General features: G+C 39.3%; 1 pseudogene; it reads left to right on the top strand.

Annotated features, from left to right (window-relative positions):
• The first annotated feature begins 4,387 nt into the window (after positions 1 to 4,387).
• Positions 4,388 to 6,469, top strand: LOC121779167 (annotated as a pseudogene).
• Positions 6,470 to 7,301: the final 832 nt, after the last annotated feature.

The following is a 7,301-nucleotide window of genomic DNA, read 5'->3' as shown; positions in this document are numbered from 1 at the left end:
AAAAAAGCTTGCACGTCTAAGATGAGTACAAGTCCAATTCTCTCATAAGTCTTCTTAGCCATAGTAATTCAGTCACCCCACTTTTAATTCCCCGAAACTCTGCCTCCGCGCTCGAGAGTGCTACTACTTTCTGTTTCTTACTTCTCCATGTTACAAGATTCCCTCCAACAAAGGTGAAGTATCCCGCAGGCATCAGTGAAACCATGTATTTTCAAGTGCCCATGTTTCTTAAACAAAAGTCCATGTTCGGCCGTCCCCTTCAAATAGCGAACAATTCTTAGAATTGCTTCCCAGTGTTCCTCTTGAGGTGCATGCATAAATTGACTTACTACTCCCACAGCATAAGCAATGTTTGGCCTAGTGTGAGATAAATAATTCAACTTTCCAACCAACCTATGGTATCTTCCTCTGTTAGCAGGTTTCGTCTTTTCTTTTATCTGTAACCCATGATTCTGGACAATTGGGGTATCTGCAGGTTTGCAGTCCAGCATTCCCACTTCAGCCAAGAGGTCGAGTACATACTTCCTCTGATTTATTAAGATCCCCTTCCTTGACCTCAACACTTCTATCCCCAAGAAGTATTTAAGAGGTCCCAAATCCTTCATTTCGAACTCCCTGAACAAGTTTTTCCTGAGCTTGGTCGTTTCTTCCTCATCATCTTCAGTAATAATCATGTCATCTACATATATGATCAAATAGGTGATCTTCCCATTTTTCTTCTTGATGAACAGGGTATGGTCTGAGTTGTTCTGCTTATATCCATATTTCTTCATTATCTCCGTGAACCTTCCAAACCAAGCCCTCGGAGACTACTTCAGTCCATACATTGTTCGTTTCAATTGACACACCTCCCCATCTTGGAATTCATCAGTAAACCCAGGTGGGGGCTCCATGTAGACTGGTTTTGGTAACTGCCCATGTAGAAATGCATTAGTCATATCGAAGTGATAAAGGGGTCAATCCTTGTTGGAAGCAATTGAGAACAACACCCGTACAATGTTAATCTTTGGGACAAGAGAGAAGGTCTCATTATAATCTACACCATAGGTCTGGGTGTACCCCTTTGCCACGAGTCTGGCCATGTATCTCTCTATAGTACCATCTCGCCTTCGCTTTATTGTGAATACCCATCTGCACCCCACAGTTTTAACGCCTTCATGCAATTTGCCTTTCACCCAGTAATATTCCTCATCAATGCCTTCATTTCAGTGAACATAGCATACCTCCAGTGCTTGTGTTTCATTGCTTCCTCAGCTGACTGTGGAATTTCTTCTTCTTCATACAGTGTTGCCTTAAAAGCTTACGCCATTTTAGCCAAATTTCTCTGCACGAAATTGGCCACTCCATAACGACTTTTCTTTCTGATCTTCTCAGGGGAGTATGTTTTAGGTGGAACTCCCCTTGTACTCCGGTGGGAAAGGACATATCTCCCAGTGTCACCATCAATGGTATTATCCTCATTTGCGGGATCTGTACTCACGGGGTCCGTAGAAACTATATCGGGACATGGTTCAGGGATTACCTCGGATATCGTCGGATAAGGATCAAGGGATCGCAGATGAGATGACTCTTGTGGTAAGACTTGCTCGGCGGCAGTGACAACTGGCTCTGTTGGACCCTCAATCGAAGAGTTTGGAAGTGGCACAACCCAACTTAGATAGTCTAGTGAACTATCTGGATCACTCTCCCCCTGACTACTAAGGTGGGTGAGGTAAAAGAACTCGGTTTCCAAGAAGTTACAATTCATGGTGGTAATGATTTTTTGGTGTGAGGATCAAAGCATCGGTATCCCTTTTGGTTCACTCCATACCCTACGAAGACACATATGGTTGCACAAGGTGATAGTTTGGTTCGTTCGTGTTTCTGGATATGGACATAGACAGTACAGCCGAAGACTTTGGGTAGAAGGTTTAGGTGTTGGGGAATATTGGTCATTTTGAATAGGATATCAAGTGGTGTTTTCTTCTTTAGAATTTTTGTGGGAAGTCGGTTCATGAGGTAGACGGACGTGGATATGGCTTATGGCCAGAAATGTTTGGGTACTTTGGATTCGATCATTAGGGCCCAGGTTATCTATAGGATTGTTATATTTTTTCTCCGAGCTACCCCATTTTGTTCGGGTGTATAAGCACAAGATGTTTGGTGGATCATACCATTGTCCTTACAAAATTGGACCATAGAACTATTAACAAATTCCCTCTCGTTGTCTGACCGAAGAGTTTTAATGGTTGTATGGAACTGGGTTTGGATCATTTTGAAGAACAAGTTAAATTTGTCTACAACTTCAGATTTATGTTTAAGAAAGTAAATCTAAGTCATTCTAATGCAATCATCAACAAATATCACAAAATATCAGAAACTACCCCCAGCAATTGGTGCAGGACCCCACACATCAGTATGTATTAAGGAAAAAATGGAATTCGTACATGTATTTGTAAGTTTAAATGACTATCTGTGGCTCTAGGCCAAAACACATGTCTCACATAAAAAATCAGTAGGAAAGGAAAGGTTCAGAAAAAGAAGTTTAAAGTAACCAGGAGAAGGATGTCCAAGTCGGTGGTACCACAACCAAATTTCTTGTTTCGTGGATCCGTGAGCCAGCATCGCACTGACATGTTGAGCTATATCGTCCACGTAGTAAAGTCCTTGCTTCTCAGTGCCACGCCCATGAATCCTCCTCGTCTGAATATCCTGTAATATACAGAAAGGGGGATGCATTAGAAGTGTGCAGTTTAAATCTCTAGTCACATGGCTTATAGACATCAGCCTTTGAGAGATGGTGGGAACATGTAAACAATTCGATAATCAGAGAGTAGGAGATATATCAATGGTTCCCGATCCCACAACAGTAATTAATTCCCCATTTGCAGTCCTAATATATGTGTTAGTAACTTCATCATAGCTACTAAAATCATTCCTGTCTAGAGTCATAGTATTTGTGGCTCCACAATCAAAAATCCAACCCCTATGCCAGTTCTATCATCATTATACACATGAAATGCAGCGGAAATAATCTCTAAAGGTTCAAATGACTTGTATGACAAAAAACTGCAAGTATTTGGGGGCTCTCTGGGTATTTGTAAAAACATGGGGTCGTTTATGATATATCACAGAATCTGGGGGTTTGGTTTTTATTTTATGGGGTTCTTTCTGCAATATCCCTAAATTATGGGGAGACAAATAAAAGGAATTAAAAGACCTAGGGTTTGGTTTAAATGACCTAGGGTTTTGTTTAAAACTAAACCCTATACCTCCAGCAGCAGCGCCGTTCTTCACCGCTCCCTGCTCCTCCGCCATCTCGGTGAAATTACCGGTCCCCTGCATGCCGTCACCGCCCGTGGAAGCATATGCTCCCGGCGGTTTCCCCTGTTCGGTCATCGTCTCTCTGTTTCCAGCACCATTCTGCCTCTGCTGCCCCCTCTTGTCCATTCCGATTGCAAGCTTTGCTTGTGCTCTCGATTTCTGCTTCTCCTCCCACCATTCTGGGTACCCAATTAAAATGAAGCATTCCTCTCGGGTGTGTCTCGGTTTCCCGCAGTGAGAGCAGACCAACTGGGATTTGTCCGGCCTGTTTCCCGATCGGTGCGTGGCTGCGGTGGGTCTTGGTGGCCCGCGATGGTTAGGGCGTTGGCTCTGGACGGCGAGACCATACCCGATCCCTCCCCCAGATGACGAATCGGCTCCTCTCCCGTGAGCGTCTCCGGTGGGTGGAGAGGATGAATTGATGCTTCTTCGGGTAGCCTCCTCCTTCACCCATCCGTAGGCTGCTTCAACTGATGGGCTTGATTCATCTTTGAGGATGTCTCTTTTGATTGAATGATACTCTTGATTCAAACCTGTAAGGAATTTGATCAACCGCTTGCTCTCAGGAATCATACTCTTGGAGAATCATTGGTTGACGCCTTTATCACAGCACGTGATTGGCTACTTCTGGCATCAATCGATATTGATCCATAGCCCATTGATTCTTCTGTAATATGTTTACAGATTGAAGTTCCCTTGTTTAATGTTGATTGCCTTCTCTTCCAGGTCGTAGATGAGATATGGATCCTCCTTACTTTCGAAGGTCACTGCAAGGCTGTCCCACAACGCCTTCGAGGTTTGTTGATGTGCAAAATCAGCGATAATATCGTCTTCAATATTATCGACGATCCATGAGAAAACGACCAGATCGTCTTCCTCCCAGTTGTCGTACCCCTTGCTTTCGGGTTCAGGAGGCTCCTTCCTGATGTGTGAGGCCCCTCGGCCCCCTATTTTGACCTTCATTAATCTTGACCAGGTAGGGTAGTTTTTCCCGTTCAGTTTAAATGCCACAATGACATTCTTGTTGTTCTTCAATCTTGTTTAGTTGTTTTCTAGATTTGGTTTGGTAACTTCATCGTCTGACATGTTTTTGGGTGATGCAGGAATTGGTTTTCTTGGTTAATTTTGGCTTTTGATTCATATTATTTACATATTCACATTTTTTATTGGATAAATTGCCGAATAAATTAAAAAGATTGTCAAAAATCTGGTTCGTCACACTTTTTAAAATTTAAAATATAAATCACAAAAGATTAAAGTTTTGCAATTATCACATCCTTCCAACAAAAATTGGTGATGCAGCAATTGGTTTAAACACGAAGGATGGGAATTGGGATAATTGCGAAAATTTCATACTATTCCGTGATTTATTTTTCACATTTTAAAAAGTGTGGGATGGATTGAAGTTTAATCATTTTTCGTGATTTAATTGGCAATTTGCCCTTTTTTATATGCGTAGTTCAAATATTTTGAAATATGCTAATAATATGAATCACTTGATTAGATGCACTTAAACATTTCAATCAGCAAGATGGTAAATTTTCATGCTACGGTGGTCAAATGATCGAGTCTGCCTCTCCGATATACAATCTCTACAGAGCAGCTCAGGAAAAAATCGTAGCTGCGTCAGCTACGATTTCCGGGAGAAAAAATTCTTGAAGAAGCTTCTAAATTTGCCTATAAATTTTTGCAAGAAAAGATACCAACAATCAATTTCAAGAAAAATGGGTCATATCTTAATTGATGAGGTTAGTAATATAAACCTAATATATTTAGTACGATAATTGCAAATGTATGAATATGAAGTAAAAGTTTTAAAATTAGTCTCTTCTTCATAGTTTCAAGTGCCTATTGCCAAAGAAATAACAAAATTTGATCAAATTTTAGTCGGTATGCAACTTTATAAAAGAGTTGATTATAACATAAATTTGACATTTTTCTCACTTGTCCCATTAATTTAGATTTGAGGGGAAATTATACTATATGATGTGAAAGCCGAGATCTATAACTATTTTTTTAAATTACTATCAGTCACAAAAATATTGACTTTTGTATGAAAAATGTAGAATATAATGATAGGCTAAGGCATTTTGGCTTCCAAATCATATATAATTTCACCCCAAATTAAATCAATTGGACAATTAAAAAAAAGTCAAAGTTATAGTTGACTATTTTTTAAAGGTGTGGAATGACTAGAATTTGATCGAATTCATGATTTTTTCACATATTTTTAATTGATTACTGATCAGAAATTTAAAGATCTCTATGCGTGCATAGGTAAAGCTCGGGGCTGAAGCTGTCATGGTACGCCACTCTACCTCGAGTCGAGGCTGCATATTATCTACAATACTATGCTGGTTCCGGCGATGTGTGGATCGGCAAGGTTTTCTTCAGGTTAACGAAATTCATTATCACAAGTAATATTTCCAATCTTGGTCTTTTGATACATAACTTATTATATATACAGGATGCCGGAAATCAGCAACGACACATACAAAGAGCTTTCCATATTGGATTTCAACAGATGCCAAGCACAACATCGTCAGTTCCAATGGATTTACATGCAAGAGTATGCATGCATGACATTATATTGTTGTCGGGATTTTATGTACTGTTGTTTGGTTGGAACAGATCAAAGAGAGGAAAGTGAATCATCTTCGTTTATACAGATAGAGTATCTTATATGCAATTTTATACTACTTAAATTTGTGCCGATGGTATCACAGAAGCAACATTGTTGGATTCGGGATAAGCAAAAAAGACCTGCTTCGTGCAAACTTTCTGGCTGCAGCAGCCGTATTCGAATCCGAACGATACAGGAGAGGCTTGTGTGGGCCAAAACCCAAATTGTTTCCAAGATGATCACATCACTAATCAAAACTACACTGTCTTTAGACCAAAAGACTGCACTTGTAGCACAAATTGGACATAATTTCGATGGCCTTGATGAAATTATTAGGTACATGTATTCTTTTGCTAGTTATAATATTTCCATAAAACTTAACATTTGTCCTTTGCTGCATAAATTATCAGACATAGTGCTATGAAAGATCATAGACTGGCTTATACTCTGCTGACAACCTTCAAGCAACTTTTGGATGGTTTCGACGGATACAGCCGCCATCAACTGAAAAATGCTGTCCCCCAAATATTGCATCCATCATAATAAAATCTAAATGTGATCTAAGTCACGATATATGGTCAAATTCCATACTTTTCAAAATCTTAAAATTAAATCACAAATGATGAATATTTTGCAATTATCTCATCCGCCTCATTTCCAACAATATATGCGATGATATAACTACCAATTTTATATACACATGGAAGTGTTATTACTATGTTAACTCACTTCTTTAAGTTGATGTTTATGTGATGCCTTTATATACACATGGAAGTGTTATGACTATGTTAACTCACTTCTTTAAGTTGATGTTTATGTGATGGGTGGCAGGTCTAAAATTCGCTGACATGTCCACAATTAAATTAAGAGTGAACTACATAAACCATCCATGACGTTTCCATTTGTTTCACTCCAGACCCCTGACATTTAAAAATATCGCCACAAGTCTCTGGCGTTTAACATAATCACATATCATGTTTTTTCGGACTAAAAGACCCTTCAGCCCTAAAAGGGCATTATGGTCATATCGAATGGAACTCTGCTGTGGCAGGCTGCTGCACTGCATGAGGTTTTGCTCATGACTGATTGATTGATTGATTGATTAGTCACCACACCAAATAAAAAACTACTTAAATATATTTAGTACTCCACTCATTATATATCGAAAGTCAAATATAAAAGCAGCCATGTCAAAGTTGTTATACTTCAATCGGATCCCTTAATTAAAGACACATCTTCATTGATTAATTATTAATTCACATCTTCAACTGTTTTCCAATCCCTTGTTTTTGGTGGGTTTTGCTTTGTGAAAATTGAGATATCGAATATATATGTTGGAATATCATATTAATTAACTTAATTGAAATGTGTGATT

This window comes from Salvia splendens, chromosome 19 (assembly GCF_004379255.2).
Source record: "Salvia splendens isolate huo1 chromosome 19, SspV2, whole genome shotgun sequence".
In the NCBI taxonomy this organism is placed as follows: Eukaryota; Viridiplantae; Streptophyta; class Magnoliopsida; order Lamiales; family Lamiaceae; genus Salvia; species Salvia splendens.
This window is presented reverse-complemented; position numbering and strand designations above follow the sequence as displayed.